Here is a 13,153-nt window from a genome sequence, read left to right on the forward strand (position 1 = left end):
TAGGTTTGTAGCCATATCATAGTTCATAAGGAGTTTGATTTGAGTCTTTCTTCAATTTAACTCTATTCAAGGTATGAACTGTAGTCCTAATAGTTTCCTTCTAGTATTTGATTATAATATTCTTTTCTATCATCAATATTCTTGCACAATCCATGATGGATCTATTTCTTATTTTAGCTATACCATTCTACTATGGAGTACCAAGGGCTGATACTTGTCTTTTGATCCCTCTTTCAATGCAAAAATTATTGAATTCATTGGAGATGAATTCACCACCTCTATTTGATCTTAAAGATTTCGATCTCTTTCTAGTTTTTTTTTCTACTCTTGCCAGATACCATTTGAATTTTTGAAAAGTTTGTAATTATTCTTTTAGATACATTACAGTCATCATTTTAGAATAGTCATCAACAAACAGAATGAAAATTTTTTCTCCACTATAAATTTCTATTCCAATAGGTCCACATAAGTCTATGTGAATGATTTCTAAGACTTCTTCTGACTAATAGTTTTTTCTTTTGAAACTAGTCTTTCCCATCTTACCAATGTGGCAATTCTTGTATAAACCCATATCAGGTTTCTTCAAACTAGGAATACCTCTTACTCTTCTATGTTTTCTTATCTTAACTAGATTATCAAAGTTTACATGACATAGTTTTTTGTGCCATAATCAACTTTCTTCTACTTGAGCAATAAAACATGAACATTCACTAAGATCAAGATAAAATAGATTACCTTTTGTTTTCTTGCTAGATCCAACTGGATTTCCTTTTCCTTCTAGTAGTTTGGCCTTTCCATTCATGAATTCTACCTTGAATCCAATGTTATTCAACTATGGCAAACTCAGTAGATTATGCTTTAGTTCTTCAACCCAATAAGAATTGTCACATACAAGTTCTTTAGTCAATGAAATACATCCTTTTCTTTTTATGTTACAAGGTTCATTGTTTCCAAATCTCACACTACCTCCATCATAATATTCCATTTGCTCAAATTTTGTTTTGTCTCTAGTCATATGATGTAAACAACCACTATCAATAATCTATATATAACTTTTTCTAACATGAGAGATAAGTACCATCTTATCTCTTTCATCATCAGATTCATCTTTTATAAAAATATATACCATTTCATCTTCACTGTTATATGAATCTTTAGCTATAAAACAAGATTTCTTACCTTTTTTCTTGTAGATCTTGTGGTTCTTGGAATCCTTCTTGCCTTTGTGCTTATTTCTTTTCTTTTCATATTTTTTTTCTCTATTTGGACACCTTGCAACAATGTGACAAATTTCTTCACAAGAAAAGAAGATCAGAAGAACTTTACCTTTGTACTTTCCTTTGCCTTTGGAGTACTTTCTTGCAAGTAGGGCTTCAAAAACTTCAAGATCATTGTCTAAGATCTCTTATGCTTCTTCTTCCTCACTTTTTGATTGATTGGACTTTGATTTCTTATTTTTTTCTTGAGTTAGAGTTTAGCTTCAAATGTAGACTCAATAACCTTTGAACTAGGAACATAGTTATCAAAGTTATCTAACTCAAAAGCTATCAATTTTCCAACTAGAGCATCCAAAGATATTGTATTATTTGGATCACATATCATCTCTTGAATAGTAGACAATCTAATTGCATAGATAGGAAGAAGAGTTCTAAGTACCTTGCCTAAAACTATTTTCTCTTCAATGTCTCCTCCAAATGCTTTGATTGCACTTACACTTGCTTTGATTCTTTCCACATATTTTGCAATGTTCTTATCTTCTCTCATTTTCATTTGATCAAAATGACCTCTAAGACATTTAGCCTTAGCTCTTCTTAAATTTTCATCTCCTCCATATATGTATTTTAGTTTGGTCCACATCTCATGAGCTATTTCATAGTCTTTAACTTCATCAAATTCAACATAACTTAGAGCACATGCAATATCAATCATCATGATGTTATGATTCTTCTTTTTAGCAATATCTTCAACTGATAATGTTCTAGTGGGAGTCTTGTATTTAGTATCAAGATATTTTCAACTTGAATCATTGGTAGTAGCCAAATGTAACCTCATGTGTCCTTGCCATGCTACAAAGTTGTTTCTATTTAGCTTGAGAATCTCTATTTTATAAGACATCCTGATCTTTAGCTAAGGTCCTTGAAACCTTCTCTACAAGTACCAAAACCTCTAATACCAATTTTTGGAAATATAAGATGAGTAATTGAGGGGGGGGGGGGGGGGGGTGAATTAGTTATTACTAAAATAAATCTCAGATCCCTTTAGATGTCAGTACAAAATAAACTTTGAAAACTGAATACTGTTGATGCTCGGTAAACACACATAAAATGCTATAACTTAGTAAATACTAATTATGAAAATCTTTAAATTTTATCTGTGATTACCATTATCTTAACTTAGTTGAAAACACATAAATGAACACATTTGACACTAGGAATTAACGTGGAAACCCAATTTGGGAAAAAATACCAATTGTAACTAGTTACTATTTTCACTCTTCTGAAGTGAGCCCTATTAGGAGCCAACCCTAATGTGAATGAAATTGAATTGCTGATTACAAATCTCAATTCTGGCTTTACTTGATCCTTCCTGATTGAATATATCTTTTCCACTTCACAATGATATTCTTCTTATTCTTCTGATTCGCTACTTTAATGCATCATTAGATCTTCAAAATCATCCATGCATTCACATTCTTCCACACTTTTAAATTCTCAACTTGACCTTAGACTTATATCATTCATATTGTCAAGTCAACTCATATAGAACTTTGAATAATTAATATTCATCTCCTCGGTTAGCTATAACCAATAGATAAATCAATTAAACTTAGTATACCAAAATAAGAAAATCTTTTGTTAGCCAATCCAACTCGGTAGACACTAACTTCGAAATGATTTCCTGTGTTAACCAACAGAAGCTCAGTTAATACTACAATCTTGCAAAGATACTTTGGTAATCAAGTGAGCTTGGTTAACACTGGTTCCATCCAACTTTTTCTTCATTAACTAAGTGAGCTCTGTTAACACTCATCTTCTATAGAATTTTGTTTAGTGCTCGAGTGAACTCGGTAGACACTACCTTCTGAACTAGGCAATCACAAGAATGCTTGGTAGACACAGAGACCTATCTTCAATGCTCGAGTGACTTCAGTATGCACTGACTGATAATGATATGAAATTTGTGTAACATCAAAGAGAACACACAATTAATTAATTGTATCCAACACCTAGTTCTAGCTATCTTGAGTCTACATTTGAGGTAATGGTATCACTCAAGAAGAAGGCCAAAAAAGCCTAAAAGAAAACAATCTAAAAGTGAAGAAGAAGATAGTTCTAATAGTGATCTTGATGCCATTGAAGCATTTCTTACAAGAAGGTATCCCAAAGGTAAAGGACAATATAAAGGTAAAATTCCTTTAATTTGTTTCTCTTGTGAAGAAGTTGGACACATTGCTGCAAGGTGCCCAAATAGAGAAGACAAGGATGAAAAGAAGCACATTGAGTTCAAAGGCAAGAAGGATTTCAAAGATTTCAAAAACTACAAAGATGACAAGGAGAAAGGTAAGAAATCTTGTTTCATAGCTAAAGATTTAGATATCAGTGAAGATGATGAAATGGTATATATTGTTGTAAAAGATGAATCTAATGATGAGGGAGATAAATTGAAACTTATCTCTCATGTTAGCAAAATGATACATAGATTATTGATATTGGCTGCTAACATCATATGACTGGTGATAAGACAAAGTTTGAACACATGGAATATTATGATGGTGGTAGTGTGAGATTTGGAAATAATGAACCTTGTTGAATTTAGGAAAAAGGTTGTATCTCACTAACCAATGAACTTAAATGTGACAATGCTTACAAGGTTGAAGGACTAATGCATAATCTACTGAGTGTGGTAGAGTTGAATAACATTGGATTCAAGGTAGAATTTATGGATGGGAAGGTCAAATTGCTAGATAGAAAAGGAAATCTGGTTAAGGTAATCTATTCTATCTAGATCTTAGTGAAAGTTCATGTTTTATTGATCAAGTACAAGAAAGATGGTTATGTCACAAAAGATTAAGTCATGTAAACTTTGATAATCTAATCAAGATAAGAAAGAAGAAAAGAGTAAGAGGTATTCCTAGCCCGAGGAAAGCTGAAATGGGTCTATGCAAAAATTGTCAAATTGGTAAGATGGGAAAGACAAGTTTTGAAAACAAGGATTATCATTTAGAAGAAGTCTTAGAGCTAGTTCATATAGACTTATGTGGACCTATTGGAATAGAGGGTTACAATGGAGATAAGTATTTTATTTTATTTGTTGATGATTACTCTAGAATGATGATTGCAATGTATGTAAAAGAAAAAATGAAAGCTTTTGGAGAGAGTAGAAAAAGAAGCTGGAAAGAAACTAAAATGTTTGAGACCAGACAAAGGTGATGAATTCATTTTCAATGAATTCAATGAGTTCTACATTGAAAAATAAATTAAGAGATATGTATCAACCCCTGGTACACCTCAGAAAAATGGTATAGTAGAAAGAAGGAACAGATCCATCTTGGATTGTGCAAGAACATTGATGATATAAAAGAATGTTGCAATCAAATACCAGAAGGAAGCTATCAGTACTGTAGTACATACCTTGAACATAGTATAGTTGAAGAAATATTCAAATCAAACACTTTATGAACTATGGTATGGCTTCAAACCTAATGTAAGTTACTTGAAATTATTTGGTAGCAAATGTTATATCTTGAAGGAATCTAGGAAAGGTAAATTTGATGTAAAAGGTGATGAAGGCATATTCCTAGGATACTCCTGCAGAAGTAAAACATACAAATGTTTGAATTTTTCTACTCATAAGATCATAGAAGGTGCATATGTGAGAATTGATGAGTTTTCAAAAAAGAATGAAGAAGAGAGAAACAAAGAACCTGAGGATTACAAAAGATTTTTTTATTATGAGCCTGATACATTGCCAGATCTATTTGGAAGTCAGGAGGCTTCACCTCTTGAGTCCCCAAAATCTCCAAAAGCTACTAAGTTACATCCATTGCAACTCGAGTCACATTTTGAAGGTCCCAAGTCATAGCTAGAAGCTACTAAGCTACTGCCAAAGTAAATTGAGTCTAATGGACCCGAGTCATAGATAGTGTGACCCGAGCTTGATATAGAAGATCATGAAGAGGTTAGTGGGAAAAAATCCAAATCCAAAGTACATGTGTTAGAAAGATATGTCAAAAGGCACCATGCACCTAATTAGATCATTGGAAAAAAGTCATATTGAACAATGACAAGAAACAAATTGAAATGTACATGTTTGCTTGCTGAATTTGAACCTAGAAATGTTAAAGATGCTTTGGAAAATGAAAGTTGGATTGAAGCTATGAATGAAGAAATAGAAGAAATAGAGAAGAATAAGACTTGGACTCTTGTTCCAAGACCTAAGGATTAAAATGTAACTAGAAAAAAGTGAGTATTCAAAACTAAGCTAAATGAAGATGGAGAAGTTTCCAGAAACAAAGAAAGGTTACTATGTAAAGGTTATTCTCAAGAAGAAGGTATTGATTATGGTAAAACTGTTTCTCTTGTTGCAAGATTAGAAGGTGTTAAAACTTTTCTAGCATATGCAACACACAGAGGATTTAAAGTTTATCAAATGGATGTAAATATGCATTCTTGAATGAAATTCTTGATGAGCAAGTCTACATAGAACAACTTGAAGGTTATGTAGATCTTACCAAAAGAGATATGGTCTGCAAATTACACAAAGAATTGTATGGTCTCAAGAAAGCTCCTAGAGCTTGGTATGAAAGACTTCATAACTACTTGATAAAGATTGGTTTTCCAAGAACAAATTATAACAATAGTCTACATATCAAAGAAGGACCAGACAAGAAGATTGTGTTGGCAAAAACCTTTGTGGATGAAACTTTATTTATAGGAAATGATGACTTATGCAAAGCAATTTCAGCAGAGATGAGTAAAGAATCTGAGATGTCTATATTTGGAGAGATAAAATTTTTTATTTGATTGTAGATTAGTAGAAGAAAGATGGTATCTACATTACTCAATCCAAATATATCAAGGAGATGCTAAAGAAGTTTGGAATGGAAGATTCAAGACCAATTGGAACACCTATGTCTACTAGATATAAGATTTTCAAAAATGATGATTCAAAAGATGTAGATCAGATCACATATAGATCAATGGTTGGAAAATTGCAATATGTAGTGCACAAAAGGCCCGATATTTCATTAGTAGTTGGTATGGTGGAAAGATTCTTAGAAAATCCCAAAGAAAATCACATGATGACAATCAAGAGAATCATAAGGTATCTAAATGGTATTGAAAAATATGGTTTATGGTACAAAAAAAGAGGCAATTTGGATTTGAAAGCATTCAAAGATGCTGATTGGGCTGGAAGTGTTGATGATAGCAAGAGAACCAATGGTAGAGCATTATTTCTTGGTAAACGACTAGTGTCTTGGACAAGCAAGAAGAAGAATTGTATTTCTTAGTCCACAACAGAGGCAAAATATGTGGTAGTAGTAGATAATTGTTCAGATATTATTTGGTTCAAAAAATTGTTGGTAGGTATGAAGATATAAATCAAGGATCCAGTGGTTATCTTCTATGATAACACTAGTGCAATTAATATATCATAGAATCATGTGATGCATACCAAAACCAAGCACAGTGCTATAAAATATCATTTCTTACAAGAATTGGTACATGATAAAGAGGTAAGATTGGAATATGTGAATACTAGAGAGAAAATTGTAGATATATTCACTAAGCCATTACCTAAGGATGCATTTTTGTATCTAAGAGGTAAGTTGGGGGTCATTCCCCTATTTGAAGCTCACTAAATAAAGTTTAGTGATGCATAAACCAAAGCATGTTGAAGATCAGTCAGTTAATGCAATATTGACAAGGGCACATTGTAGATGAACTGGTTCATTGATTATTTACTGAATATTGTCTTTGGCATGAGATGTCAAAGAGGGAGAAGTTTACTATCACATAAATTTATAAAGCAAAAGAGAAAGAGATGTCAAAGAGAAAGAATGAACTTGGTCTAATATCAAAGAAGGGAAGTTTTCTATTAGAAGAAGATGTTGAAGACAAATTTTTTCTAATAGAGGGAAAAAAAAAAGGTAGAGGGAGTTCACATAGATAGACAGAGTTCTCATGGATGAGAATTAGAGTGAAACTAAGGATACATTCCTTAGTATATTCTTTCTTTAAAATTTCATTACATTATGACATGTTGTGTTGCCATTAATGCCAAAGAGGGATATTATTGGAAATAACTAATTAATTGTGTATTGTCTTTGATGTTACCCAAAATGTCATATCATTGCTAGTTAGTGTATACCAAGCTCACTCTAGCATTGAAAATAGTTTCCTATGTCTATCGAGCATTCTAGAGTTTGCCTAGTTCAGAAGACAATATCTACTGAGTTCACTCGGATGACAAAGGAAAGTTTATAGAAGTTGAGTGTTAACCAAGCTCACTCAATTAATGAAGGAAATGTTGGATGGAACTAGTGTTAACCAAGCTCACTTGGTTACCAAAGGAAATATGTGAATATTTAGTGTTAATTGAGTTCACTTGGTGACACATGAAATTCATTTTTGTGTTAGTATCTATCGAGTAGGGTCAGCTAACGAAGGATTTTCCTATTCTAGGATATTGAGTTCAATTGAATTGTTTGTTGGTTCTAGCTAATTGAGAAGATGAGTATTAACTATTCTAAGTTGTATTCAAGCCAACTGGACAATGTGTGAGATATAAATATAAAGTCAAGTTGAGAATTGAATGTGTGGTGGAACATAATAGAAGATTTGATGATGCTTAGAGGAAGCGGATTAGAAGGATAAGCATAATATCCTTGTTGAGCAATAAAGATACATTCAATCAAGAAGGATCAAGTATACAAGCCATAATTGAGATCTATAATCAACAATTCAATTGCATCAAAAATTATTTCATCTCATTGTTACTCTCTAACCATTGTAGCAGTGATCTAAATCTCTTAACCGAGTTGGCTTAACAACTATTTGTAAATCCTCTAACAAGGTGGCATTTCTAGATTGAATTGTCTAAAGACCTCCAAAAATGGCACTCCTAACTTGGTGATTAAATCCTCTAACAGGGTCACACCTAATAGTGTGTTTTGTAACCTTTAACAGGGTTGGCTCCTAATAGGGTTCACTTCAGAAGAGTAAAAATATGTAACTAGTTGCAATTGTGGTTTTTCCCAAATTGGGTTTCCATGATAAATCTTGATATCTATTTTGTTCATGATATTTATTTCATGTGTATGCAATTAAATTAAAATTAGATTAATCACAAATAATATCTTAAGATTTTCATGATAAGCATTTGCTAAGTTATTTCAATGTTTACTGAGTTACAACATTTGCTTGTGTAAACCGAGTGCTTGTGTGTTTGCCAAGTAACAATAGAATATAGTTTAAATCAAGTTTTGATCTGTATTGACATCTAATGGATATGGGATTTATTTTTGTGGTAATTGATTCACCCGTCCCCTCTTAATTACTTCTCTCATATTTCCAACACTCAGTTAATGGGTCCATTTGATATTCTTGAGAGGATATATCTAGTTACTTATCATCTTGCATTATCACCCAACTTGACTCGTATTCATGATGTTTTCCATATTTATATACTTAGGCAATATACCCTTGATGTGGTACATGTTCTTGATTGGAATGTGTTAAAGGTTGAAGATGGGCAACTGGCTTTGGAGCCCATGTATATACTATAACAATGGGATTTGACCCACAAGAGGGTCCAATGGGAACCTACTGATGGGGCATTGACTACTTGGGAGGATGGAACTAGATTAGGAGATTTATATGCTTACTTGTTTTTAAGCTTCCAAGAGAAAGCCTTTTTTTTGGGGGGGGGGGAGAGGATTTAGTGCCTACCACATTTTTCTTTCATTTATATTGTCAATCACTTTTTGTACAATTTTTTTTAAATGTTATTTGATGTATTGGTACTTGGTTACTTGGTTGATTGATATTATCTTTATGATTTTCTTATATATTTGATGAGATACTTCATACTTGAGATATTTCAAGTGTTACTGTGATTCGTGACTATTCATGTGATGATTTTTAGATGCTTTGATATAACAATCACAATAAGATTCATGATGATGTTTATATGGATTATGGATACTTACCCCATACTTGCATGTGTATGGTGCACATGTCTATTATATTATTCTGTTTGTCATTACTGATGTGGTTGAGGGAGGAAGTCATAATCACCTTCTAGTCAGGATCTACACGATGCACCATTCCCTACCATTGCTTGTTTTGTGTGTGTGTGTGTGTGTGTGTGTGTGTGTGTGTATGCTCAGCTTTTATGTAGGTTGCAAGTACCAGACATTGACTTTCCCAAATTGCCAAGATGAGCATGCTCTATCTTAATATCTCAATGGTAAAAGAGGAGAGATAGTTTTCAAGTCCAAATACCAACCTTGGGCCATTTTTTCCTACAGTAAAGGACAAGTATCTAATCTCTCTACCTTTCTAAATTCATCAAGGTGACGTGAATTCGATGACTTAAGCCTTGAGTTTTATTTTTATGCTGCTTGTTTGTCGGGTTTTCTTTTGAGTATGTGTTCTACCTCATGGATTTAAGTGTAATTAGTCAACCAAGGGAATTTATTAGATTAATAATTTTAATGGAAAACTTTAGAAAGGAAAACATTATTTTTATTTAATTAATCGAGGATTACTTAAATAAAAGCGTTAAAATTAAAAGTAATTAAATTTACAAATTGCTAAGTTAACTTGGCATAACTGCAATTATTTAATTTGATATTATTATTTTTTTTTTTTAAAAATAATAAAAATAAAATATTATTTAGAATAAAAATAAAAATAATATTATCTAAAAGTAGCCTGCTAAATTAAAATAAGGAGATTTTTTTAAAAAAAGACACTAACTGTGCATGAAATATTTAATAAAAATAAAATAAAAATAAATTAATAAAGTGAGAGGCCATTTGGGGAAACAAAAAACCTAACTAGGGTTAGAGGTCTTTTAATAAGGGATTGTAGCTCATTTCTCCATAGAAAGGTTTGGAGGAGCAATTGAAGAATTGATAAGCAAAAATTTCTCTGGGGGCTTTTGGAGACAAGAATTTTCATGAGCACAGGGACTCACTAGATTGATAGCATTAGATTGAGGTAGGGTTTGTAGAATTCATTTTAGAAAATCTCTTAAAATTTTTTGTCTTCTTCGTGCTTGTGAGAAAGAGAAATTATTGTGACAAATACGTGAAGATTTATGTTATTCTATTTCCATAATCTAGTAGAAGAATTGGAAAACCCTCATTGGAAATATTGATTATTCTTGATATGAAAACATCTATGAAAAAGATAGAGATTGAAACCCCAATAGAAAAGGTCAAATATAATAACAATTCTTTCGCTAGGGTTTTGGGAAAAAAAAAAGAGAATTAATCAAATTTGATTTTAACAAAAATCTAATTGCTTGAAATGTCTCTGTATCAAATTTGTAAATAAATTATGTTAAATAAATTAATTAATTAATTAAAAATAAAATTATATATATATATATATATATATATATATATATATATATATATATATATATATATATATATATATATATATATATATATATATATATATATGAAATATTTTACCACACTAATAAATTTATTGTGCTAACTATTTTATTTTATACCCATTTCTGGGAAATTGTGCGTAATGGTTTTGTTATGGGGAGGGAGGTTTGTTTAAATGATTTAAAATAAAATATAATATTGGTGGGGGTGGGGGCCACCACCCTCAACTCCCTTCTCTCCTCCTTTCCATGTGTTTGATCTTGTGCCACGAGTGACTGCCAAAGGAAACCCACATTTTGTCTAAGGCAAGTGTGGTTACCCAAGGCAACTATCCCATGATTACGAGATTTGTATTAATTTTTAAAAAAAACTTTTGTTTCTTTAAAAAAATGTGTTTATTTTTATTTTATTCTAATATATAAATTTTATGAATTATGTTGATTAAAGAAAAAGTTTTTAAACACTAATTAATAGATTATTTTGGATTTTTTTAAATTAAATTTTAATTATTATTTAAAAGTATTAGATTTAAATTATTTGATAATTGCAGTTATTAAATATTTTAAATATGAACTCTATTAAGTTGTGTTATAGTTAAATTTAAGGTATCATAAAAATGTGTCATTTTTTAATAAATAAATGATATAGTGACTAGGGTTGAATAATTACCATCCTTTGGAGAAACCATAATACGCTCAGTCAAACACCTAGTTTATTTGGAAATTGTTGGATTTTAAACTATGGAGATGAAACTCATTTGCTAATTAAACTAGACTTAGACTTTTATCAACTTGAAAACTTTTATAGATGGAAAGTTGAACTTTGCTCAAATCAAACTTAGAATATTATTATGGGATATTACATGGTTGAATAAATACATGTATTTTAAATACTCTTTCATGATACTGTATTCTATTTGATGATGGAATTTTGGGAAAAAATCTCTTAGTATGGCCAAATAGGTCCATTTACCAGAGGTGGGGAGTTTTGTGGTCCTATAACTTCTATCAAGTTTGATTTTGTTCACCTGTTATATATTTCTATGATGAGAGCATGTCTTTTATATAAAATCATGCACTGTGATACTTTGGATGTAATCCATGAGGTTTTTATTTATGATTCTTTTGTGATTCCAATTGCTCATAAATAATTGATGTTCTTATGATGACTTTTATGAGATGCATGTTTATGAGATTAGGATAGTTTATGTATGTGTATGTTGGGAAGTGGGTTGCAATGGGGGTTAGAGCCCTAAAGAGGCTGATTGGTAATTCATTGTAAGTTTTAATTAATACATGATAATATTCTTACTAATAGGGTTAATAAGAATTAACAAGATGTTAGTGACGTCTCACCAATGCCTTGAGAACTGCTAGTACAAAATAGGGTGGGAGCAGAGAGGATCCTTGGTTGTGACCTTTCTTCATTAGTATTCCTTCTCTATATGAAAGGATATTGATGCCACATAGAGTCATTAGGGGGATGGGGTCTTGAGAGACTCCTAGGGTAACCTTAGAGTTGACTCATATGATGACACTTTCCCATATGCATATTAGGTTCATATGTGTCTTGTTGCCTTTAGGATTAGATTTTGCCTTGTGTACTTAGTATCTCTGAGATAGATTTCTTTTAGGATCTTGAGATTTTGATTCTTGTTGTGAATTTTGGATTTCTATCCATTTGGGACTTGAGATTATCTACTCAACATGGTGGGAGCAGGGCCACTTAGGTTCCATGACGTCAGGAGATAGTGATTCTTTGCCATTGAGATATGACAATTGGACATTGATGTTGGATATACCATTGATGCAGTTGTTCTATTCTTTCTACTTGATGATTATGTTTTATGTTCATGATTATACTTCAATTTTTGAGATCCTATGGGATGATGTATCTTATTATGATGTATATTCTTTTAGCATTTCATACTATGCGACATATGTAGTGGATGAGTATGCACCTTTTGTACTTGTATATTCTTTTGTGATATTTTGCACATGTGGTTATTCCTATGTTCTAGAATAGTTTAATTATCTAACTTAGCTTAAAAAATCATATATATGTGATTCAAAGTTAAGGAACCCTTGAGAAATGTAACTATTATTGCTTTGCTTATGTATGTATGAGATGTGTATTTGAGTTATTTCTTTCACAAAACTATCTCTTCTATGTTTTAGTCTTTAAAAAAATTATTTACGAAACTTATCATCATTATAGGTTAATTTCCTTTTGGTTCCCTAGTTGGATGTTACATGTTGTGATTGATAGGAAATATAAGTTTATTTATTACAACATTTATTTGGTTAATGTTTTGATAGAAAAGTTTGACTGGTGGTTTGAATTAGTAGTTTATGTATTGTATTGATTCACCTCCACCCCTCTTAGTACAATTTCATACCAATAGGGATGCCAATAATAAACATAAATCATATCAAGAAAGTATGCAAAGAAGATATCTTTTATCCAATGTAAATTGATTTAAGAAGTGCAATGTAAATGTGAAATTGAACTAATTAATTTAAA

This window comes from Cupressus sempervirens, chromosome 10 (genome assembly GCF_028749045.1).
Source record: "Cupressus sempervirens isolate cs-2001-9-10 chromosome 10, ASM2874904v1, whole genome shotgun sequence".
NCBI lineage: Eukaryota > Viridiplantae > Streptophyta > Pinopsida > Cupressales > Cupressaceae > Cupressus > Cupressus sempervirens.